The 27,081-nt window shown below is 47.6% G+C and overlaps 1 pseudogene; it reads left to right on the top strand.

The window, feature by feature from the left end:
* LOC121582897 overlaps nt 1-27,081 on the top strand; it is a 49,031-nt pseudogene that overhangs the window by 2,334 nt on the left and 19,616 nt on the right.

Here is a 27,081-nt window from a genome sequence, read left to right as displayed (position 1 = left end):
CTTTCAGTGATAGTAAGATCCTGGTGCACCACAGGAGGAATGGGTTCCCTGTAGAGTAATCAAGCAGGATGTGAACTGCTTGGACTGCATAGGAGGACTGATCGTCAGTGGCTCCAGAGACAGAACAGCCCGAGTAAGACACACTAATATACTAGCAACCAATGTGTCAGTTTCCTTAAATTATACTGGCTGACAGAGCTCCACTGTAGTGTCCCATTGGGTGGCAACCCAAGAGTGTGTGTCAAATGCAAGCTGGGCGAATAAATTGCCAAGCTGGCCCAATTAATTGCCATCATAAACTCTGTGTGTTCCACCCTGTGGCATATTAGCATGTACTGTCAACCACAGACAACCATGGTTTTATTGCATTTACAATGGTTTTAATGTTAGTATTTTCCTAATGTTTTCTTTTAGATTTGGACTTTGTCTTCCAACTGCCCCAGAGGCACTATCCCCATGAATGACAAGGTGTGGTCTGTGGCTATTAGTCCCACACAGAGGTACGTACATGCCTAGAATGTCCCAAAATACTCAGACAGCTACACTAACATCATACATGAGAGTCCTGCCCCCTCAGGACAACCCCCTGTCACGGTTTCGGCCGAGGCGGCCCCTTCTCCTTGTTCGGGCAGGCTTCAGCGGTCGTCGTCTCCGGAGTACTAGCTGCCACCGTTCGATGTTTCTTGTTTGATTGGTTTTGTCTGTTTGTCACACCTGTTCGTTGTTTAGTTTCATTAGGCACCCTATTTAGTTCCCCTGTGTTAGGTCAGGGGTTGTGTGTAATTGTTCTGCTGTCGTGTGGTTGTTTGGTCCTCTGTATTTTGTTCTCTCTCATTTTTGGGTTGTAATAGAGAGACCTGCACGTTGTGCATACTTACTTTGACTGTCTAGTGTGCGTTTGTTTTCGCCTGTGGCCTGTTGCCGGTTTTGGCGTGCACTACGGACTTCACTAAAGAGCTTTGGATTTATATCTCTGTGTCCTGCGTGTGATTCCACATCCCACTACACTCCACCCCTGACAGAATTACACACCATCTGATGGAATCAGCAGGAGCACCCGCACCCACCGAGATCATGGAGGAGCGCCTTCGTGGTCAAGAAGATCGGATCACCCAAATCGGGCACGCCCTGGACCGAGTGATGAACACCCTCCATCGATGGGAGACCAGCGGGGTACCCACACCCCCACCTACCGCACCATCACCATCGGTCAGCCCGCCCGTCCAACTACCGGAACCCAGTGGGATTCGGCTCTCGCTCCCGAGGGCGTACGACGGCACCGCTGCCGGGTGTCAGGGGTTCCTGTTACAAGTGGAACTCTACCTTGCCACCGTACACCCGGCGCCCTCGGGACACGAGAGCGTTTCCGCCCTCATCTCCTGTCTCACCGGCAAGGCGTTGGAGTGGGCCAACGCCGAATGGAGGAGAATAGACGCCGCCACTATCACCTATGCGAGTTCTCCCGCCGCTCCGTGCGGTCTTCGACCATCCACCAGAGGGGAAGGCGGCGGGGGAGCGTCTATTCTACCTCCGGCAGGGGATGAGGAGCGCTCAAGAGTTTGCGCTGGAGTTCCGGACTCTAGCGGCAGATGCAGGGTGGAATGAGCGGGCCCTCATAGACCACTTTCGTTGCAGCCTCAGGGAGGACGTCCGCAGAGAGTTGGCGTGCAGGGATACTACACTCTCATTTGACCAGTTGGTGGACATGGCCATTCGGCTGGACACCCTGCTCGCTAACCGCGGACGTCCCAGGTGGGGGTCGCCCATTCCACCCTCCAGCGCCTCCGAGCCGAGCCCGATGGAGCTCGGAGGTGCTGGCGCTAGAGGAGGGAGAAGAAGGAGCCCGAGGGGGGCCGTCCCTGCACCAACTGTGGCCGTGGAGGGCACACCGCGGCTAGGTGCTGGGGAGGGTCCCCTGGTGGAGGAGACGGCAGACCACACATTGGGGGAGTCCTCCCAGGTGAGTAGGCGCCCCACTTACCCAGAGCTTTCTGTCGTACACATAACCATACCTGTTTGTTTTCCACAGGTTGCACCTCGTTCCCAGCATAAGGCGCTAGTAGATTCAGGCGCAGCTGGGAATTTTGTAGATCGTAAATTCTGTGTTGAGTTAGGGATTCCCCTCCTTCCGGTTGATAATAATTTCCCTGTACATGCCCTAGATAGTCGTCCGTTAGGATCTGGGTTGATTAGGGAGGTCACAGCGCCACTAAGGATGAAGACGCAGGGGGGTCATGAGGAGACGATTCAACTCTATCTAAACGACTCTCCTGCGTATCCGGTGGTACTGGGGCTTCCCTGGTTGATTACCCATGATCCTACGATTTCGTGGCGAGAGAAGGCTCTTAAAGGGTGGTCTGCTCAATGTGAGGGGCTATGTCTGGGTGTTTCCGTAGGGGCGACCTCGGTGGAGAGTCCGAACCAGATGGCCGCACTGCACATTCCACCTGAGTATGAGGATTTGGCACTCGTGTTTAGCAAGACAAGAGCGGCACGGTTGCCGCCTCATAGACAGGGGGATTGTGCGATAGACCTCCAGGCAGGAGCTGCGCTTCTCGTGAGCCATGTGTATCCTTTGTCACAGGAGGAGAGGAGGGCAATGGAGACATACATTGCCGAGTCTCTGAGACAGGGATACATACGGCCCCTCCACTTCTCCCCGTCCTCAAGCTTCTTTTTTTGTGAAGAAAAAGGATGGAGGTTTGCGTCCGTGTATTGATTACCGCGGTCTCAATCAGGTGACTGTGAAATATAGTTATCCACTCCCGCTGATTGCGACTATGACGGAGTCATTGCACGGGCACGGTTCTTCACAAAATTGGACCTCAGGAGCGCATATAACTTGGTGCGCATTAGAGAGGGCGATGAGTGGAAGACAGCATTTAGTACTACCTCCGGTCATTACGAGTATCTCGTCATGCCATACGGGTTAATGAATGCTCCATCAGTCTTCCAATCTTTTGTAGATGAGATTTTCCGGGACATGCAGGCGCAGGGAGTAGTGGTGTACATAGACGATATTCTGGTGTACAGTTCTACTCGTGCCGAGCATGTAGCCCTGGTGCGCAGGGTATTGAGGAGATTGTTGGAGCATGACCTGTATGTCAAAGCCGAGAGATGTCTGTTCTTCCAGGAGTCGGTCTCCTTTTTGGGTTGTCAGTTGTCTGCGTCAGGGGTGAGGATGGAGGTTGACCGTGTGTCAGCCGTGCGTAATTGGCAAACCACAACCACGGTTAAAGAGGTGCAGCAGTTCTTGGGTTTTGCGAATTACTACCGGAGGTTTATCCGGGGTTTTGGACAGGTGGCAGCTCCCATAACGTCCCTTCTGAAGGGGGGTCCGGTGCGCTTGCGGTGGTCAGCTGAGGCGGACAGGGCTTTTGGGAGACTGAAGGACCTGTTTACCTCGGCTCCAGTGCTGGCGCACCCGGATCCCACTTTACCATTCCAAGTGGAGGTGGACGCGTCGGAAGCCGGTATCGGGGCTGTTCTTTCACAACGGTCCGGCACACCACCTAAACTCCGCCCCTGTGCTTTTTATTCTAAGAAGCTCAGTCCGGCGGAGCGGAATTATGACGTAGGGGACAGGGAGCTGTTAGCCGTGGTACAGGCCCTAAAGGTGTGGAGGCATTAGCTTGAGGGAGCTCAACACCCTTTTCTCATTCTGACCGACCACCGTAACCTGGAGTACATTCGGGCAGCTAGGAGACTGAATCCTCGCCAGGCTCGATGGACTATGTTTCTCGCCCGGTTTGTGTTTAAGATCACTTACATCCCTGGGTCCCAGAACGGGAAGGCAGATGCCCTGTCTCGGCGGTATGACACAGAGGAGAGGTGCGTGGAGCCCACTCCCATACTACCTGAGTCTTGTCTGGTTGCACCGGTGGTATGGGAGGTCGATGCGGAGATCGAGCGGGCATTACGCACCGACCCTAGCCCTCCACAGTGTCCGGTGGGTCGGACGTACGTCCGCTCGAGGTCCGGGGATCGGCTTATTTATTGGGCTCACACGTCACCCTCCTCTGGACATCCAGATATTGGCCGGACAGTGCACTGCCTTAGTACAAAGTACTGGTGGCCAACGTTAGCCAGGGATGTGAGGATTTATGTCTCCTCCTGCTCAGTGTGTGCCCAGTGTAAGGCGCCCAGACACTTGCCCAGGGTAAATTACAACCCCTGCCCGTTCCACAACGACCCTGGTCTCACCTCTCGGTGGATTTTGTTACCGACCTTCCCTCCTCACAGGGGAATACCACCATCCTGGTCGTTGTGGATCGGTTCTCGAAGGCCTGTCGCCTCCTTCCCATGCCGGGTCTTCTACTGCCCTACAGACCGCTGAGGCTCTATTTACTCACGTCTTCCGGCATTACGGGTACCCGAGGATATAGTGTCTGATCGAGGCTCCCCAGTTTACCTCCAGAGTCTGGAGAGCATTTATGGAACGGTTGGGGGTTTCGGTGAGCCTTACCTCGGGTTACCACCCGGAGAGTAATGGGCAGGTCGAACGTGTCAACCAGGATGTGGGTAGGTTTCTGAGGTCATATTGTCAGGGCCGGCCGGAGGAGTGGGCGAGATATGTGCCCTGGGCCGAGATGGCACAGAACTCTCTCCGCCACTCCTCCACTAAACTAACCCCTTTCCAGTGTGTGTTAGGGTACCAGCCGGTTCTGGCACCTTGGCATGAGAGCCAGATCGAGGCCCCTGCTGTGGATGAGTGGGTGCGGCGCTCGGAGGAGACGTGGAACGCTGCACACGTCCATCTGCAGCGAGCCATCCGTCGACAGAAGACGAGCGCCGACCTCCACCGCAGTGAGGGTCCAGTGTACGCACCTGGAGATCGAGTCTGGCTCTCAACCAGAAACCTGCCCCTCCGCCTGCCCTGCCGGAAGCTGGGTCGGCGGTTTGTGGGGCCTTTTAAAGTCCTGAGGAGATTGAACGAGGTGTGTTACAGGTTACAACTGCCCATTGATTACAAAAATATTAACCCCTCGTTCCATGTGTCTCTCCTCAGGCCGGTGGTAGCTGGTCCACTCCAGGACTTTGAGATAGAAGAGACTCCTCCGCCCCCGTTGGACATCGAGGGGGCTCCGGCGTACACTGTTCGGGCCATCTTAGATTCGAGACGCCGGGTGGGGGGTCTCCAATATCTTGTGGAGTGGGAGGGGTACAGCCCGGAGGAGCGGTGCTGGGTGCCGAGGAGGGACATCCTGGACCCGTCTCTTCTGACCGAATTCCATCGTGGTCATCCTACGCGCCCTGCTCCGCGTCCTCCTGGTCGTCCCCGAGGCCGGGGGCGGCGCACGGCTGGAGCCGCGCGTCAAGGGGGGGGTATTGTCACGGTTTCGGCCGAGGCGACCCCTTCTCCTTGTTCGGGCAGGCTTCGGCGGTCGTCGTCTCCGGAGTACTAGCTGCCACCGTTTGATGTTTCTTGTTTGATTGGTTTTGTCTGTTTGTCACACCTGTTCGTTGTTTAGTTTCATTAGGCACCCTATTTAGTTCCCTTGTGTTAGGTCAGGGGTTGTGTGTAATTGTTCTGCTGTCGTGTGGTTGTTTGGTCCTCTGTATTTTGTTCTCTCTCATTTTCGGGTTGTAATAGAGAGACCTGCACGTTGTTCATACTTACTTTGACTGTCTAGTGTGCGTTTGTTTTCGCCTGTGGCCTGTTGCCGGTTTTGGCGTGCACTACGGACTTCACTAAAGAGCTTTGGATTTATATCTCTGTGTCCTGCGTGTGATTCCACATCCCACTACACTCCACCCCTGACACCACCATGGTCCAGTACAACAACCTGGCTTCGGTAATGCCATTGGCATGTAAACAATTGTCAGCCACCAATTTGGGTTTAGGTGATGGTTGAGGTTGGGGCTAGATGAACCCTAGCAGTGGGTTCATTGTCCTCTTTTACTGCGTAGGACAATATTTATTTCCCTCAGGTGGTCTGGGGAACAGTGAAAGAGGGATCAAGAGAGGTGAAAAAACAGGATATCAAGGCAAAGCGGGGTTGCCTTCATAGGCCCTTTGATTGCTCAGCCATGTACACACCCACACACTTAATGATGCTCACACACACACACACACACACACACACACACACACACACACACACACACACACACACACACACACACCCACCCACACACACACACACACACACACACACACACACACACACACACACAGAAACAGACACCCTTAATGACACACAGACGCACAAGGTTGTAACAGTATCCCTGCTTCACCACCTGCCCCAGACCGGCAGGCAGCTGATCCGTCAAACTGGCCTTAAAGCCGCAGCAGAGTGGAAACACCATGAGTCACGGTCACAGAGAGCAGCTCTCCTCGGCTGACAGGGCCTGGGTCAACTCTGTTCAATTCAGGCGATCAGAGACACCCATCATCTTCTGGGTGGATTGTTCAGATTCATGCATTACATTGGGTAGACCTGGAAGACTGTGATACTGTAGTGAGACTGGCTGTGTCTGCTCATTGACCCCTGTCCCCCCGCCATACATTCATTCAGTATAGAAACTCAACTTCACAAACACACTTTTATTTTAGAAACACACAGACAGGGTCACAGACAATATGAACTCACTCGCTCTCTCTGTCACACACACATACACACTCCTTCAGTATATATTACTCTCACTCCGACACACACACTCACGCTGAGCCCCGGTGGCCTTGTCTGCTCAGCCAGGACGTCAGATCTGAGAGTACGGGGCGATTATCCACTTCATTAATTCTCCAATTTGCTGGCTGAAATAGCAGCCGTGCCTCAGCCTGCTGCCCCCTGATAATGGACCTGCTCCTTCCACACACTGGCCAATGACCTGGTTAATTAAAAGGCCCTTGGAACCAAGGTGTCAACTCACTGATAAACCTATAAACTCACCTACCCCTGCAAACTCATCACTCCTGGAGCTAGGGGGATACAAGGAGAGAGATGTCATAGCCAGAGTCAGTGATGTGATGGTACTGCCAATACATTTTAAATTATTGCATGACACAGGTCTTGTCAATAAGGAAATGGCTCAAAATAAATCTGATAACCAACTCTTTATTGTACAGCTTTCCACTCTTCCAACTGTGTCGCATGACATCGTTTAACGATTAAGGGTCAGTTAGTGGAATTTAAAGTATGTTTTATCTTATTTTAAAGGACAGTCGAAAGCGACAGGGAGCAAAATGGTGGTTGCACCATGTTTTTTATTTGGTGTTGTGGGGAAAGGGAGAGTGAGGGAGCCCCTTGTGTTGTAAATGTAATTGTCCCTGCTTCACGCTCAAGGAATCTAAAGAGTAGAGAGAGAGGGGGCAGCAGGAGACAGGGGGTTGCCATGCTATTGCTAACGTGGCTATGCCATGCTGTAGTGATGGGACCGTACTGTAGCTTCACTACTCCTCTAGAGCTGCTTTTCTACACTATCTGTTATGCTGTCATGCTATTGAGTGTATGCTAACCAACAATGGTCATATCCACTTCTGTGGTCAATAGTACCACTACTAGACTGCTATTACCCAATGGTCATTCCTCTGCTCCGCTACACTGCCACTGCTATTTTTATATTGACCCTAGTGTTCAAACTGGGGGCTTTGAAATGTTTCCCTCTCCCTCTCTTCATCCTCCCCGCTCCCCCTTTCTCTGTGTAATCTTCCTCTGTCTGTGTCCCTCGTTTTCTATCTCCCTCTCTCTAGTTTTCCAGTGAACATAATCTCAAGGTCTGTTAGAGGATTACAGAGAGGTGTATTGTGGCCGCAGTGAAATGCCAAGGCTGATGCGGCTCCGTGTTGTCCCTGCCTGCGCTGGACGAGATTGATCCCAGCAGTAAATCTGGCCCTGGCCTTTTCTCTCAGATTGCTTTTCTCTATCAAATGTATCTTTCCACACCACGCTGTGGGATACTGTATCTGTCCAGAGGCCCACCTCATATGGCACATGGTTACTGGAATAGGACCAGGCTCTGTTGGATCCATGTCCAAGAGGTTTTCTGTAATTGATTAGCAATTGAGTAAAAGGGGTCGAATCGGGTTTTAGACTTGATTCTGACATGATCAGGGACAGACCTCCCCAACCCTGTACCAAGACTACACATTAGATATGAGGACTTGCGGTATTAGTGACAGAGGATGAGGGTGAACATGGGTTGGATTACTGGTCTTTTCACTCTCCCACAATGTCTCCATCGCTGTCTTTCTCTTTTCCTTTCTCACCCTCTCTTTCCACTCTTGGTGATGTTCCTTTGAATTATAAGGAAGCGGGCAGGTGGTTAATAGTTGACTGAGGTGTTTCCTGCAGACAGGCTTGGGCCAACAAGAACGAACAGGTTGAGTCTGGGGTGCTGGAGCTGCCGAGGCAGGTCACTATTCAACGTGAGAGAGCATGGAGTCACAGCTGATTGGATTTCCTACCATATGTTGTTGCATTGAGTTATGATGCTGTTTATTGCTCCTCCGTAGGAAGAGTAAGGAAATGGTCTAGGACCAATGTAATGAAAGCTAGGTTTATCCCTCCTATGGAATTCTTGCCATTGTCACCTTGGATTTTCATTGTGGGTTTAAGTCTGACACTTTGTCACAAATATAGGCTATTTGAAAAACTTCAGCCATACAAATACAATTTGATAAATGTATTGACTGGAACTGGTGTTAATCAGTTAATCAGATAACTCGATGTCCATGAGAGAGTCACCACAAAAGCTGTCACTCACACACCCAGAGAATCACCTGTGTGCATGTGTTACAGGGTGAGCAGTACGGGATAGCCAATAACAGACCACTCCAAAGGACCAATTAGGGTTTGACGCTCAGTGTCAAAGAGCCAATGAGATCAATCCATTTCTCGGCGCCAAAATGCAGGCACACAATGTATGTTGGGAAGACTAGGGGGTGGGGGAGGGAGGGGGGGTTACACTGACCACTCGTAAAGGAGAGGGGGCTGGAAGCCACTGGAGGGAGAAGCTACCCTGAGGAGAGGTGAGAAAGGGGCGCTTTTTTGGGGTTTGTTTTGTCTAGAATTCCTCAAGCACAACTACAAAGATGTTGCAGGGGCAATGCCTTTGAAAGTTTCCAAAGAAAATGATTGTTGGATAAACCGCCCCGATTCGCCACTTTCTCACCACGGAGGGAGGCTGACCTCTGACCTTTAGTATCAAAGTACAGGGAGACGCCCCCTCCAGCCCCCCCACTCCAATTTCACCCCCACTGCTCTGCCCCACTCAACCGCAAGAAAAAGCCTGAAATTCATGTCTTTCTCTTTCGTCTCTCTCAGGCTGGGCCTGTGGCTCAGGAGTCAAGAATTCAATTAGTTAAAAAAAGAGAAGAAAAGAGAGAGGCTGCAACAATGCAGCGATAAGGGGCAGAATGTGCGTTCCCACACGCTAAATACAGGGCGCTTTCTCTGGGGCCCACAGAGCCAGAGGACCCGCACTGCAGGAGGCGAGAATAATCACAGCTCCTCTGAAGCACTCATTACACACACACACACTCACGTACATAACTCACATACACACATCTCACATACACACCTGACACCCACAGACATATGGTATCTCAAATTTACACACAGGCACTCCTAAATTACTTCAAACACACACCCATGCACATGTACACACACACACACACACACACACACACACACACACACACGCCTCAAAGTCATTTTACAGACACATACACAGACTAACACCTCACAAACACACATACACATCTAACAGGCCTTTCATTACCCAACACCTCATACAGGTGTTCCTGGCGTTCACTTGCTCTACCTGAGAGACAAGGCCTGCTGTTCAATGTACAGAATAGAAACAACACTACTTGTGGTCTACATCATAGCATACATTGGGTCAATGATACAACTGCCCAGTGAACATGGGATGGTACACTATATATACAAAAGTATGTGGACACCCCTTCAAATTAGTGGATTTGGCTATTTCAGCCATACCAGTTGCTGACAGGTGTATAAAATCGAGCACACAGCCATGCAATCTCCATAGACAAACATTGGCACTAGAATGGCCTTACTGAAGGGCTCAGTGACTTTCAACGTGGCACCATCATAGGATGCCACCTTTCCAACAAGTCAGTTAGTCAAATTTCTGCCCTGCTAGAGCTGCCCCAGTCAACTGTAAGTGCTGTTATTGTGAAGTGGAAACGTCTAGGAGCAACAACAGCTCAGCCACGAAGTGGTAGGCCACACAAGCTCACAGAACAGGACCGCCGAGTGCTAAAGCGTGTAGCGCGTAAAAATTGTCTGTCCTCGGTTGCAACACTCACTACCTAGTTCCAAACTGCCTCTGGAAGCAAAGTCAGCACAAGAACTGTTCACTGGGAGCTTCATGAAATGGGTTTCCATGGCCGAGCAGCCGCACACAGGCCTAAGATCACCATGCGCAATGCCAAGCGTTGGCTGGAGTGGTGTAAAGCTTGCCGCCATTGGACTCTGGAGCAGTGGAAATGCATTCTCTGGAATGATGAATCACGCTTCACCATCTGGCAGTCCAACGGACGAATCTGGGTTTGGCGGATGCCAGGAGAACGCTACCTGCCCGAATGCATAGTGCCAACTGTAAAGTTTGGTGGAGGAGGAATAATGGTCTGGGGCTGTTTTTCATGGTTCAGGTTAGGCCCCTTAGTTCCAGTGAAGGGAAATCTTAACGCTACAGCATACAATGACATTCTAGACGGTTCTGTGCTTCCAACTTTGTGGCAACAGTTTAGGGAAGGCCCTATCCTGTTTCAGCATGACAATGCCCCCGTGCACAAAGCACGTTCCATACAGAAATGGTTTGTCGAGATCGGTGTGGAAGAACTTGACTGGCCTGCACAGAGCCCTGACCTCATCCCCATCGAATCGAACATCTTTGGGATAAATTGGAACGCCAACTGCGAGCCAGGCCTAATCACCCAACATCAGTGCCCGACCTCACTAATGCTCTTGTGACTGAATGGAAGCAGGTCCCTGCAGCAATGGTCCAACATCTAGTGTAATGCCTTCCCAGAAGAGTGGAGGCTGTAATAGCAGCAAAGGGGGGACCAACTCCATATAATGCCCATGATTTTGTATTGAGATGTTCGACGAGCAGGTGTCCACATACTTTGGTCATGAGTGTCTATTTGATTATGTTAGTGAATTAATTAATTTAGTTTTATCAACATTTAATTATCCCTCTTCTCGTTGATGGTCTAGGTTTAACTTATTGTTTTTTGAAATAATTAAAGTTTGTTTTGTCATACAGTGCATTCGGAAAATATTCAGACCACATTTCTTTCCAGATTTTGTTACGTTACAGCCTTATTCTAAAATGGATTAAATAAATGTTTTAACTCATCAATCTACACTCAACATACACAATAACCCATAATGACAAAGCAAAAATAGGTTTTTAGACATTCTTGCAAATCTATTGAAAATAAAAAACAGAAATACCTTATTTACATAAGTATTCAGACCCTTTGTTATGAGACTCGAAATTCAGCTCAGGTGCATCCTGTTTCCATTGATCATCCTTGAGATGTTTCTACAACTTGATTGGAGTGCACCTGTGGTAAATTCAATTGATTGGACATGATTTGGAACGGCACACACCTGTCTATATAAGGTCCCACAGTTGACAGTGCATGTCAGAGCAAAAACCAAGCCATGAGTTCAAAGGAATTGTCAGTAGAGCGCCGAGACAGGATTGTGTTGAGGCACAGATCTGGGGAAGGGTACCAACATTTCTTTGCAGCATTGAAGGTCCCCAAGAAAACAGTGGCCTCCACCAATCAGGCCTTTATGGTAGAGTGGCTAGACGGAAGCCACTCCTCAGTAAAAGGCACATGACAGCCCGTTTGGAGTTTGCCAAAAGGCACCTAAAGGACTCTCAGACCATGAGAAACAAGACTCTGGTCTGATGAAACCAAGATTGAACTCTTTGGCCTGAATGCCAAGTGTCACGTCTGGAGGAAACCTGGCACCATCCCTACAGTTTAGCATGGTAGTGGCAGCATCATGCTGTAGGGATGTTTTTCAGAGACAGGGACTGGGAGACCAGTCAGGATCGAGGGAAAGATGAACAGAGCAAAGTACAGAGAGATCATTGATGAAAACCTGCTCCAGAGTGCTCAGGACCTCAGACTGGGTCGAAGGTTCCCCTTCCAACAGGACAACAATCCTAAGCACACAGCCAAGACAACGCAGGAGTGGCTTTGGGACAAGTCTCTGAATGTCCTTGAGTGGCCCAGCCAGAGCCCGGACTTGAACCAGATCGAACAGCTCTGGAGAGACCTGAAAATAGCTGTGCAGGGACGCTCCCCATCCAACCTGACAGAGCTTGATAGGATCTGCAGAGAAGAATGGGAGAAACTCCCTAAATACAGGTGTGCCAAGCTTGTAGTGTCATACCAAAGAAGATTTGAGGCTGTAATCACTGCCAAAGGTGCTTCAACAAAGTACTGAGTAAAGGGTCTGAATACTTATTTAAATGTAATATTTTTGTTTTTAATTTTTTTATAAATTTGCAAAAATGTCTAAAAACCTGTTTTTGCTTTATCATTATGGGGTATTGTGTGTAGATTGATGAGGGGGGAAAACAATGTAATACATTTTAGAATAAGGCTGTAACCTAACAAAATTTGGAAAAAGTCAAGGGGTCTGAATACTTTCCGAATGCACTGTAGACATCAATTTGCCAACGTGATTCAATGGTCATGTGTCTGGGGGAGATAAGATGAGTGACAACGTCTCTGATCATTCAAGGGAACCAGAGCTGAGCTGACACATACCACAATGAATGAATCCTCATTTGTGTCTATTGGTTCTCTGTAGCTCAGTTGGTAGAGCATGGCGCTTGCAACGCCCGGATAGTATTTAGTATTTCATTAGGATCCCCATTAGCTGTTGCTGAAGCAGCAGCTACTCTTCCTGGGGTCCACACAAAACATGCAACATTACATAAAACAGAATGTCAATAGACAAGAATAGCTCAAGGACTGAACTACACAAATTTAAAATAAGAACAATAGAACCAAAAAAGGTCCTACTGACACTGAGAGAAACAGAGAGACCCATTACTTTAGGCCTCCATCCAAATACATTCATATATTATTACATTTACCTTCAGTAGCATCTATCAGTTACAAACATACATACATCAGTAGATATACATATGCCTACGAGTTATTTAGGTCAGATAGGGGCGTTTTGCTGGGAGGTGTTGTTTTATTTGATAGTGGGTTTGATTCCCGGGACCACCCGTATGTAGAATGTATGGATAAAAGAGTCTGCTAAATGGCATAGTCTATTGTTGTAATCCATTATAGAAATCCACTTTGCTCATAATTGGCATAATCTGAACTTTAATGTTTAGCTGTTGTTAGTTAGAGGATAGCCGTTACTATAGCGAGACTGGATGGTGTTTTGTGTTTTCAATACATAGTAGTGGCCCGTTCTGTTCCGTTCCAGCTGGCTGAGCAGAGCAGAGCAGAGGGTCTGTGTGTGGAATGTCCTGGTGCTGTCCTGGTGACCTCAGACAGAGGGGACACAAACAGAAGCCAAAAGGGCCAAGAGGGGGGTATTGGGGGGTGGGGCTTGGGGACAGTGTGTGTGTGTGTGTGTGTGTGTGTGTGTGTGTGTGTGTGTATATGAAAGCAGAGAGGGGTGTGGGGTGGGTCGGGGCGAGCCCCTGCCATTGTCCCCCTCCCGGCTGATATAAAAGCATCATAACCCTTTGAGCTCAGACATATTTAGAGAGCAGATAAAAGCACTTTTTACAAACTAGATACACAGTGGGCACAAAGCCGGGGGTCAAGCGCAACAAATTAACAACCTCTTTTGGCTAGAGGAGGGAGGAGGAGGGGGGCAGGGGGCATAGCTAAATCGCCCCTGGAGTCCATCGCCATGCCTCTACATTCCCAGCGCCTGCATGGGTCTGTGTTCATCTCTGCTATTTAGCCTATTATTCTGTAATTGGCTAGGGCTTAGTTTAGATAAATGGTGACTTACTTGTTTTGTTTGGAGTATTCCTTTTCATAGGTTTGTGTGGGATTCTTTGAATTTCACTAAAGTGGTGCCAATCCTTTACATCTTTGGCAATAGCGAAGTGATTGGAGTCAAATGTAACATTTTATTTTGCTGTCAGATAGCCACACATCCCATTTTAAACAATACGTTTAACTTTATTTATTTTGCGTTAAGCTTCATTTTTTATTTTGCCATAAGCTACAATACTGCCAAGGATAAATTGAACTGACAGTGTCCATCTGTTTCCCTTGTAGCCCATCTCTCTCTGAAGGTAGTAAGCTGAAAGTCCTACACATGGAAATTGTATAGTTTTGTAGTGACTTGTGATGCAAGTGCAGCCCGACACCAAAGAACACCACTAACCCACAGCGCTGTAGCATGGACATATCATTAGAACACTGAGTCACTGAGCCAGAGACCAGAGGGTGAATAGGGGAAATGCTGCTCCCTAAGTCTATACATTTACTTTATGGTGTTTGACACTAAATGTACTTTAAGCATTTTGATGTGATTGACTTACAGACTTCATTTAGATTTCCTGTATTTTGACTCCAAGCGTGTTCAAATAGGTTACTTTTTCATTTCCAAGGGGGAAAAAATCAGAGAATCCCCTATTAACTGAGAAATACTTCATATAACATTTAATTTGTTTGAATAGATTCCTAGACCAGGTTTTGTTCAGTTCTTTGTTAGGAAACTGAAAGTGATGTTGTGGGTAAGAATGGGGATGGGTTAACACAAGTGGAGCTTTTGCGGTGGTCTCTTCTCCCAGCAGGAGAAAATGCGTGTGCCTGTGCGAGTGCATGCATGCTTGTGGCTGTGTGCACGTGTGCGTGCCTCTGTGTATTTCTCTCTGTGTGTAATTATGTGTGTGTGTGCTTGACTGTGTGATTGTGTGTGTGTGTGTGTGTGTGAGTTTGGCTGGGTTCCCAGCAGGAGCTGAGTTAGTTTGTGTGACCCTGCCACACAGGCCCTTAGATAATGCAGCCAGCTGATGAGTCTACCCAAACGGCAGTAGAGGCCCAGCATGTCCTAATGATGAGGAGCGGACTGGGAAGGAGAGGGAGATGGGTTGGGGGACAGAGATGGGGGCGGGCTTTGTGACGATTTCAGGATGGAGTGGTAGTAGCAGCTCAGGGAGGTGATTGGGCGGTGAGGGGTTTTAGGGAGGGGGCACCTGTCCCACATCAGGCGAGAGAGGCTTTGACCTTAGCAGCTATAATATCAGTGAGTGGTCTGACCCTAGATCAGGGTAGTGCTCGGAGGGACAGAACCGGTTCATTGTATGTCTGTGCTGTTTGTCCCCCCTTCCTCCCCCAGCAGAGCAGAGCCCAGTGAGGGGTGAGTAATGTGAGTAATGGAGAGTAATAAGGGCCAGGCAGCGAGTGTGACCTTAACCCTATTGTATCCTGTGTCACCAGGGGTCAGGGGTCATACTCGCTGAGGGCCCGCCACCCTGATTGGACCAAATGAGTTTACCCAACACTAATTAACAGGGGCTTCTCTAACGGGCCTCTCCGCTTAACGGGCCTGACAGCTGCCCCTGTGCCTCAGTACCCTCCCATGCCCCCCTTGCGCCCCTCGCTACCCCCTGTCTCAACGCCAAACCATTAGACATTAAAACCAGCAGATAGTGATAGGGCTGGCGTCATCCTAAGGAAAACTCCCGATGGCACATGAAGCCGGAAGTATTTGAATTTGAAGGATGCCATATTGCTGAATGGAGCTGTGGCACCAAAAAATCGCTACGGTTCATGATGAAAGTGGCCGTAACTAGCAAAGGATCATGGTTGATGTAGTCATTTTCATCCTGCCTGAGAGAGTCAATGAAGATTAGACTCTTTCGAGTGATGATTAGTACAGTTAAATACGGAACATGCCGGCATGGTGACTCTCTTTGTAAAATCAAACTCAAATTAACTCAAGTTAAGTGCGCGCGAGTACCTTATCTAGTCTAGATATCATATGACCATGATCGTTCCACCTGAAAATAAAAAGTTAATGGGCTACCATCACAACAACCGATCACAACTAGAGTGGATTGCCCCATGAGAAAAAAGTTAACTATATTATTATATCTCTATTTATATATGATTATAGACTATCTTTATCATTTGTGCAACTGCATCATTTTGTCATCATAAAAAATAACCTTAGACATACGATTTAGTTTGGAATTTATATATAATTTATTTATTCTATTATAATTGCATACTAAATTGATATTTCAAACATAGTGTGAGCACAATCCTCCATCTCCAAGTCCATCTTCTGTTCTCCGCTCTGTCATCCTCTGTCAGCCCCATAGACATTGGTCAGCCCCTCCATCTCCACTTGACAGGCTCGTTGACTCCGCACTGTCATCTGGATAGCACACCACACCCCCTTAGGTGCACGTGCAAAGATCTGTGCATGAGGGCGCGAACCTCCTCGTAGCCTGCCGGCCCATGATTGGTATGTGTCAGCACATGGTCCAGTGTGACGACAAATGTAGTACTCGGAATGGATCACTATTTAATTAAATATCTCGATTTGTAGTAAACTTTTAAATAATTCACAGTGGGGATCGAACTTGATCATAGTAAACAACATTTTGAGGCCAAAACATCCGTCAAATTTTTTTTTTGGGGGGGGCGTTCTGGTAATCGTAATTTACATAGGCTTTCTAGGGCAGACCAGGGCTTTTGGCACCACTAGGTTGCTACGTAGTAGCCGACCAGCAGAGCTCGTGACTTCACGCTCCAGACCGGACAATGGGGGCCTGTTGCCAACCCACCCAGCCGTCAGAGGAAGAAACTCCAACCAAACCACCAACCATTGCATAAACACAGTTATCTGTCTACTTCTCTGTCCATCTCTCCTTCTCTCTGGCTATTCTATCCCATTGTTTTTTATTTGAGATCTGCCGCGTTTAGTTTGACATTGTATGCCAAAGCAGTTGATTCTGAAACTGTGAAGTAAAATGGAAAAATAGTAAATGAATTAGTGGTACAAAAGAAAGAAAAAAGATAATCAAATGGTAGTTGTGCCCCAGGGTGTTGGACCGCCCCCTGTCAGTCAAATCTGCAGGAGGCCCTAAGCCTGAGACCTGGGCAGAGCCCAACAGAAGCCCCCCTACCGTCCCTCTCCCCTTGGGTCACCCCACCCTCTACACAGACCCTACTACACCCCTCCACCCCCTCCTCCCCTCTCCTTTCACGCCTGTCCCTCCCATGCATCAGCATGCATACCTAGGCCACTAATTCCGACCCGTCACTCCAATCAAAGGAGCACAAGTATTTGAGTTTTTCCTCTTTTTTTCTTCCCCACTGAAACAATAAACGTGTGTCTCTGACCGGAGACTGTTTAGAGTGTGTCACACCTTAGCTTAGCTCTGTGAGGTGTCTCAGTATTCCCAGTTTTCCTAAACGTTCCTCTTTTCTCTCCTCCACAGCTCCTTTGTGACCGGCATAGCCTGCTGTGAGAACTTCTCTCCTCTACGGATCTGGGATGTGGAAAGGTAACTAACTACACAAGACACACACACACACACGCACACTCCACTGACTCACACACACCTTACACAACACTTACTATACACACAAAACCCACAAACAGCACTCAGATAGAATAAGAACATGGCATAAGCCATGGCAAAATGTGTAAAATTGCAGGACATTAGCTTTGAAACTGCACATTTTCTCTCAGCCCCATGACTAAATGTGTAGACTTGCAGGAAACTAGCTTTAAAACTGTAAAGTGTTCTCTCAGCCCCATGGCAACATTTGTAGAATTGCAAGAAATTAGCTTTAAAACAGCAGAATGTTGTCTCTGCAGCCGTTGCCCCCCCAAAAAATTAACTTTGCCACTGCTGCTGAAAAAAATCCTAAGGGAAACACTGTACAGTATAGAAGTATATTGTTGAGACCCTCCTCCTCCACCAGTAGTATTCCTACCAACCCACTTCTTACCAATCCAGGTATTCCAAGACCTCCCATCCTAGCTCAACTGTCAGTATAACTGATCACAGCAGTGAAAGTAGAACCTGGCTGTAATGATAGTTGTTGTTTCATCATCCCGTCTAAAAGCCTTTGCTTTGGAAAGTTCACAGGGGGGCTGGGAGAATTCCTGGCCTTGAAAGGCTTAAACCTGATACAGCCCTGACAGGCTGCTGTAAATACCAGTTTTACCTGCCAAATTAAAGTAACTGTCCAGTGAAAATTTCACTTTTAGAAGTTCATATTCTTATACCCAAATAATGTTGTTCACTCATCCTACAGTGCCTTGCAAAAGTATTCATCCCCCTTGGCGTTTTTCCTATTTTGTTGCATTACAACCTGTAATTTAAATTGATTTTTATTTGGATTTCATGTAATGGACATACACAAAATAGTCAAAATTGGTGAAGTGAAATGAAAAAAATAACTTCTAAAAAATTCAAAAAAATAAATAATGGAAAAGTGGTGCGTGCGTATGTATTCACCCCCTTTGCTATGAAGCCCCTAAATAAGATCTGGTGCAACCAATTACCTTCAGAAGTGTCACATGATCTGTCACATGATCTCAGTATATATACACCTGTTCTGAAAGGCCCCAGAGTCTGCAACACCACTAAGCAAGGGGCACCACCAAGCAAGCGGCATCATGAAGACCAAGGAGCTCTCCAAACAGGTCAGGGACAAAGTTGTGGAGAAATACAGATCAGGGTTGGTTATAAGAAAATATCCGAAACTTTGAACATCCCACGGACACAATTAAATCCATTATTAAAAAATGAAAAGAATATGGCACCACAACAAACCCTCCAAGAGAGGGCCGCCCACCAAAACATGCGGACCAGGCAAGGAGGGCATTAATCAGAGAGGCAACAAAGAGACCAAAGATAACCCTGAAGGAGCTGCAAAGCTCCACAGCGGAGATTGGAGTATCTGTCCATAGGACCACTATGCCCAGAACTCTCTCCGCCACTCCTCCACTAACCTATCGCCATTTCAATGTGTTTTAGGTTATCAGCCGGTTCTGGCACCGTGGCATCAGAGCCAGACCGAAGCGACGTGGAACGCTGCTCACATCCACCTCCAGCGCACCGTGCATCGCCAGAAGGCCAACGCTGACCGCCACCGCAGTGACGCCCCGGTCTTGGTACCGGGTGATCGGGGCTGGCTCTCGACCCGGAATCTGCCCCTCCGCCTACCCTGCCGGAAGCTGAGCCCGCGGTTTGTGGGGCCGTTCAAAGTCCTGAGGAGGATAAACGAGGTTACTTATAGGGTATTACTCCCTCCAGATTACCGTATTAACCACTCGTTTCATGTGTCTCTCCTCTGGTCGGTGGTGGCTGGTCCGCTCCAGGAGTCTGAGGTGCGGGAGGTTCCTCCGCCCCCTCTGGACATTGAGGGGGCCCCGGCATACTCCGTCCGTGCCCTCCTGGATTCGAGGTGTCGGGTGGGGGGCCTTCAGTACCTCGTGGAGTGGGAGGGGTAAGGTCAGGAGGAGTGGTGCTGGGTTCCAGTGAGGGATATCCTTGATCCCTCCCTATTGCGGGATTTCCACCGTCGCCATCCGGCTTGCCCTGCTCCGCGTCCTCCTGGCCGTCCTCGAGGCCGGTGTTGGCGCGCTGCTGGAGCTGCGCGTCAAGGGGGGGGTACTGTCACGACTTCCTCCGAAGCTGCCTCCTCTCCTTGTTCGGCCAGGCTTCGGCGTTAGTCGTCACCGGCCTTCTAGCCACTGCTGCTCCTCATCTCATCATTCCATTTGTTTTGTCTTGTTTATTACACACACCTGGTTCATATCCCCTCATCAGTACCTGTATTAGTGTTCCCTCTGCCCCCTTGTCTTTGTGTGTGATTGTTTATTGTGAGGATAGAGAAGCTCGGTGGAGCTCCTAGTATTTTTTATCGCTGGGATATTTCCCAGTGTGCCGTGTTGTTTCCAGTGCGCCTGTTTTTGCGCACAGGAGTGTTTGACGCATTACTGCGTAATTCTGTGTTGCGGAATAAATCCTGTTATTCTGTGATTTACCCTCCTGCGCCCGACTCCTTTTGAAATCACCCATCACAAACATGCCCTTGTGTAGTACGTACATGTAGCGTGGTATTCAGGTATTTTGTTTTGTGGTTTGTGTTTTTCTCTCAGCGGAGGAGTAAAGATCCCAGTCCTGAAAAATCAGATGTTTTTACCGTAGTGTGATGATTGGCACCAGTGGCCTGGCTGATCTGTGTCTCCCATTGTGACTTCCTGTCTGGTAATCATCTGAGGTACACAAAGCAGTCTGGGAGAGGTTAGGGCACATACTGTACACAGATGAGGGCCGGGTGAGGGTTATGGTGGCACTCTGTGTATCTGCAACTGTCTCTTATTTCCCATATCTCAGATGCACACACACCACACATACAGCAACCCCCCCAGACCTCGGTAATCCCCCCCCCACACATACAAAACACCTTCAACCTCTCCAGACACACAACCATCACTATCCACCCCCCTCCACTCCACCCCAAACTAAGACTACCTGCATAAGCCCACTCCAACCCTGTGCATTAGCGCGACCACACTCCCTTTGACAGTAGACACATCCGAGAGAAAACATCACAACTAAGACAGTGTTGCACCTGCAGCACCAAACATAGCCAGTAAAGCAGCTGGTGCATCAGGAACCAAAATATATTGCTGATTCCAGGAATTACTTGTCTTCCGATGATGGAAAATAGTGGCACAGGATGTGACTGAGATCAAATATGCTGATGCTCAAGTTATGGGCTGCCACATTATTTTAAGAGAGGGAAAGAGGTGAAGAAATATAGATGCGGGGAAAGGGTGAGAGATAGGAGGGAGAAAAAAAGGTGAGAGGAAAGTGGACAGAGGAGAGAGTGAGACCGGGGGAGGAATAGAGGGAGCAATTTGTTCTGTCTATTACAATGGTAGGTCTGATTTATTCTAGTTTCACAAAACAAGAATTTTACTCTTTGAATTATTTTTCAAGAAATCATTACCTTTTTATGACAGACGTGTCTTTATTCTATAACAGTCTCATTAAAATAAGTAGCTCTTTCTTGACACTTCTAGTGTTGCCATGAAAAACCAGAACCTCCCCACTTATGTGGGGCAAAGGAACCTTGACCATTCACCCATTGTGGCTTTGATTTTAATTTAATTTAACAAATTTATTTTATCTCCCATTGCAATTAATTCTGTCTTTTTCATCTTGATGGCACAAAGCCTATGATCAGCCATACAGATGGATCCCACACAAGTGGCACTTTCGAGCGCACCCCAACTTTTCATGGTGTCTTCTCTCATGGATAAACAGGGAAAAAGCATCAAAGGATCCCAACCATCCCTCCGAGATTCCCGTCAAAGGAGCCCCACAATCGCCTGGCTGATTCCTGGCATTCCGCTCTGAAAAGAGGGGGTTAAATGTCTGCGTTGGGAGGTCGCTCTGTCATACAAATTGCACAGGCATTGTTTTTGGAGAGAACACGTGTGACAGTTAAAGGTGGCCAATGTTCCGCCTGTACATTCCTGCCCAGTTCTGTGCCCCACGGTTCTCCCAGCTCCGGGGCTAAATTAGGTGGACGTGCAGCGGGTTGCGTGGCTCCCTGAGTCCCCTCTGTTTGTTTTAGGTCTTGAAAACCCCAGCAGGACTCTTTCTCTACCTGTCTGACGTCCTTTCAGAGGAGTGGCTGTTTCCCAGCGAGGACGTCCCCAGGCCCAGTTTAGACTCCAGACTTAACCTTACAAGAGCACCCCACCCATACTGCTTTTCAATAGTCCCCCGACACCAAGAGAGAATGCCCTTAGCTTCTCCTTTTTAAAAGTCTGTCAATTCATTAATGGTTCCTTTCACACACTGGGTGTGTGTGTATGTGTGCGAGTGTGTGTGGCCCTAAAGCCAACCTGACTCCTGCAGTGAGACCAGACAGGCCCTATTCGCACTATGAGAAATGAAGGAGAGTCTGAGGAGTGGCAATAGAGATTTATATTTTTCTATTCATATTACATCCTTGCCTTACCTTTCTTTGTGGCTGGCAATACTACATTCTTGGTCCGCAGCTCAAATTGTCCATAAATATCAAAGTAGGCGCTAGCCATTAAGCACAAGCTATTTAACAATCCAACCAACTTTTCTTCGTAAACATATTACACTGTTGAATAATGCAACCAAACCATGTTACACTCTTGAGTAATTAAACAATTCACAAGCATGTGGAGACAATTAAAGGGTTTATTTTCTCGTCCATACATATTAAATTAGCTGACAATACACCGATAACTCCTGCTAGCTAGCTAGCTAGCTAGCTAACTAACAACATGCTTCATGATCAAGTAACGTTAGAGTATCAATAATGAACGTTTACCCCTCCCATACGAATATAAAAGTACAGTAAAAACGTTATCATACAGTGTCAATCATATTATAATATAGGCTACATTGCTAGGTAACGTTAACTAGCAAGCTAGCTAGCTAAACAACATTATTTCTGCATCCTCACGTCAACGTGCTGGCTGTTAGCTGAAAGCTGATGTTTAGCTGCACCATAGCTAGTTAAATAGGAGGTCTTAGGCTTATACTAGCGTATTAAAGTTACCTTAGAACAAACCAGGCTTCAATTTATCAATATCATGGAAGTCATTATATGAGGTAAAAGCAAATTGTGACTGAAAACCATGATAATTCCCTGGGGAGTTGCTTATTGCCTGGACGAGATTTAAAGCTACGGTGACTATTTCAGAATGTAACAGCCTTTTACTACAATTTCAGGTAAAAACTCAATAAAACAAGTAAAAAAAATTAAGAAAAATGTCTGTACATTTCAGCTGTTTCAAAAACATTGCTCTGGTATTAAAATGTTTACTGTAAGAGTGTTGGCTCAACGAGACAAGTCTGTTTACACTGCCCTGCTTAGAGGGGGGCAACTGTCGGCCCGTGCGCTACCTCTGGTCGATACGTGACAAGTTCGCTGGTTTACATTGCAGTAATATGTGTAGCCGAGGGTATTTTTGTGAAAAGTCTAGTAAGTGTGAAGTGTAGTAAATGTGAGACCCTCTAATACAGACAGTCACTACCGTCTCATAACAATCAGTCAGTCCCCCCTATGGTGGACAGTCAACTCACCTCTCAAAATAACTGCACTGTTGGGCTTCATTTATTCTCAAATGTATTAACCAAAAACCAGGGTCAGTAGCACAAGCTGCTCTGTAGTTTTTGAGTAGGGTCACAGTCACAGAACATTGGTGTGATAGAGCAGCAGTTCCCTCTATCCACGTTCTGGGGTATACTGCGCATGCAATCTCTTTTGCAGGTTGCACGCCTCCCAAGTGTCCCTTACTGATCTCTGAACTCCCGTGTGTCCAAACCCAGTCCAAATGTTAGACATCACCCTTGGTGGCATGCTATAATGACTCATCCCTGTGATTTCACAGACTAATTTGACAGGCTACATTCGGACAGACTCAGGTGGGTCGTTCCACCAATTCGGTGCCTTTTGGATTTCACCTCATTTAAACATTCTGTCATAAAGAGCACTTTTTCTACGTAATAAAAAACAAGTTTTCCCATCTCAAGAGGTTCAATAATTTGTTTTACTTTAGTAAGTGCCTATTAAGTGCCAAATAAAGTAACAGGGTTGACCGTAACAGGGTTGACAATTCCATCTTAAATCAGCCATAAATCCCCTTGTGAAAGGCGAAATGGAAGCTTGTTGTGTGTAACAGGGAAGGGCAATTGATTGCAAATTGTTAAAAAATTTCAGTGATTACAGCTATGAGTCTTTCCGGGTAAGTCTCTAAGAGCTTTCCACACCTGGATTGTGCAACATTTGCCCATTATTCTTTTCAAAATTCTTCAAGCTCTGTCAAAATTGGTTGTTGATCATTGCTAAACAATCATTGTCAGGTCTTGCCATACATTTCAAAGTCAAAACTGTAACTCGGCCACTGAGGAACATTCAGGTAAGCAACTCCAGTGTAGATTTGGCCTTGTGTTTTAGGTTATTGTCCTGCTGAAAGGTGAATTAATCTCCCAGAGTCTGGTGGAAAGCAGACTGAACCAGGTTTTCCTCTAGGATTTTGCCTGTGCAGGATTTAAATCCTGAAAAACTCCCCAGTCCTTAATGTTTACACGCCAACCCATAACATGATGCTGCCACCACTATCCTTGAAAATATGTAGAGTGGCACTCAGTACTGTGTTGTATTGGATTTGCCCCAAACATAATACTTTGTATTCAGGACAAAAAGTGAATTGCTTTGAGACATTTTTTGCAATATTACTTTAGTGCCTTGTTGCAAACAGGATTCATGTTTTGGAATATTTTTATTCTGTACCTGCTTCCTTCTTTTCACTCTGTCAATTAGGTTAGTATTGTGGGGTAACTACAATATTGTTGATCCATCCTCAGTTTTCTCCTATTACAGCCATTAAACTCTGTAACTGTTTTAATGTCACCATTGACCTAATGGTGAAAACCCTGAGCGGTTTCCTTCCTCTCTTACAACTGAGTTAGGAAGGACGCCTGTATCTTTGTAGTGACTGGGTGTATTGATACACCATCCAAAGTGTAATTAATAACTTGTTGCGGTAGACCATTCCATTCTTGTGGGTCAGCTAAGGAGTATTGGTGTCTCTGAGGGGTCTTTGGCCTGGCTTGCTAACTACCTCTCTCAAAGAGTGCAATGTGTATAGTCAGCAAATGTGCTGTCTCAGCCACTGCCTGTCACCTAGGGAGTACCCTAAGGCTCGATCCTAGGCCCAACGCGCTTCTCAATTTAAATAGCTCAGGCTGTAGGAAGCTCTCTCATCCATTTATATGCAGATGATACAGTCTTATGGCCCCTCCACAGATTTTGTGTTAAATGCTCTACAACAAAGCTTTCTTAGTGTCCAACAAGCTTTCTCTAACCTTGTTCTGAACCCCTCCAAAACAAAGGTAATGTGGTTCGGTAAGAAGAATGCCCCCCCACACACACACACACGCCGGTGTGATTACTACCTCTGAGGGTTTAGAGCTTGAGGTAGTCACCTCATACAAGTACTTGGGAGTATGGCTAGACGGTACACTGTCCTTCTCTCAGCACATATCCAAGCTGCAGGCTAAGGTTAAATCTAGACTTGATTTCCTCTATCGTAATCGGTCCTCTTTCACCCCAGCTGCCAAACTAACCCTGATTCAGATGACCATCCTACACATGCTAGAGTTAATTTATAGATCGGCAGGTAAGGGTGCTCTCGAGTGGCTAGATGTTCTTTACCATTCGGCCATCAGATTTGCCACCAATGCTCCTTATAGGACACATCACTGCACTCTATACTCCTCTGTAAACTGGCAATCTCTGTATACCCGGTGCAAGACCCACTGGTTGATGCTTATTTATAAAACCCTTTTAGGCCTCACTCCCCCCTATCTGAGATACCTACTGCAACCCTCATCCTCCACATACAACACCCATTCTGCCAGTCACATTCTGTTAAAGGTCCCCAAAGCGCACACATCCCTGGGTCACTCCTCTTTTCAGTTCGCTGCAGCTAGCGACTGGAACGAGTTGCAAAAAACACTCACACTGGACAGTTTTATCTCCATCTCTTCATTCAAAGACTCAATCATGGACACTCTTACTGACACTTGTGGCTGCTTCGCGTGACGTATTCAGCCCTACCAAGCAAAAATGCAGTAACTGCATTTACAGCCCATTTACAGCATTTACAACCCTCTAACCAATTGTACTATTATGTGTGTTTTTCCGCGTTATTTGTAATTTATTTTGTACATAATGTTTCTGCCATCGTCTCTTATAACCAAAAAGAGCTTCTGGATATCAGGACAGCGATTACTCACCTCGTATTGGACGAAGATTTTTTCTTCAACGAGGCGGCCGCAAAGGATATCCTACAGACACCCGACAAGGCCCAAATCCCCGTCATTCGCATGAGAAAGAGACGGAGATATCGTGGACGTAGGTCTTGTAAGGATCCGACGGCGAGCGAGTAAACTGCCTCTCCCATCAATCCTATTAGTGTTAGGCCTACTGCTGCTAGGTAGCTCTCTCTCCCTCCCCTCTGTCTGTCCTTGATTGCAGGAGTGAAGTCTGGTGTGCGGGAGTCAGGGTTCCAGCTGCAGCTCATTCACCATAATCACCTCAGCCTTTAAGACCCGGTCAAACTTTCCACTCATCGTCAGATCATAGTCAAGACAACCATGTTAGTCTCGCTGCCGACTCAACCTGTCTGTTTTCGCTCTTGTGTTTTTTGGACTGTTTATTTACTTTTTCTCCTGTGCCACAGATATTTGGAACCTGACTCCTGCCTCCGCTTCACTCCTGCCACCACCATCCTGCTCTCCACTATCGGGCCTCTCCTTTGGACTCACCACGGACACTAGGACATTACGGTACCACACCTGCCCTGACCTGGATCTGTACCCTCCCTGTAACCTGGACTTGCTCTTCCCCATTTATTGGAAACCTGGACTATTGAACATTATAAATAACCTGTTAAAACTTCTCTGGCTTGGTGTACTTGTCTGCATTTGGGTTCTATCCAGTTAAATCATAACAGTATGATCTGACCAACATGAACCCAGCAGACAGTAGCTCGGATACCACCCCAGAGTGCACTCAAATTTGGACTGCCATAGCCAATCAGAGCATTCTACTTGGCCAACATGATACCCTGTTTAAGACGATTGCTGAGGACAGTCAGGTGCTGCTTAATCAGGTTCAATTACTCACCAATCAAGTGTCTGCTCTTACTACCCCTTCAGCCCAGATCAGAGAGCCTTTTGTTCCTGCTCCAGAGCCGCTATGACGGGAACATGGGAACCTGTGGCGATTTTTTGACTCAATGCTCGTTAGTGTTTGAACAACAGCCCTCACCTACGCCTCAGAAAGAGCCCGTATTGCCTACCTTATCAACTCTACTAGCGGTTCCGCTCGTGCCTGGGGATCCGCGGTCTGGGAGAGTCAGTCGGACATTTGCAACGCTTACGTGGCCTTCACCACGGAGATGAGAAGGTTTTTGACCACCCCGTACGAGGCAAGGAGGCTGCGAAAGCGGTTGTTTTCTCTTCGGCAGGGGGGCTCGTAGTGTGGCGGAGATGGCAGTGGAG

Source organism: Coregonus clupeaformis, chromosome 1 (genome assembly GCF_020615455.1).
Source record: "Coregonus clupeaformis isolate EN_2021a chromosome 1, ASM2061545v1, whole genome shotgun sequence".
Classification (NCBI taxonomy): domain Eukaryota; kingdom Metazoa; phylum Chordata; class Actinopteri; order Salmoniformes; family Salmonidae; genus Coregonus; species Coregonus clupeaformis.
The sequence above is the reverse complement of the archived record's forward strand: the minus strand, read 5'-3'. Positions and strand labels throughout refer to the sequence as shown.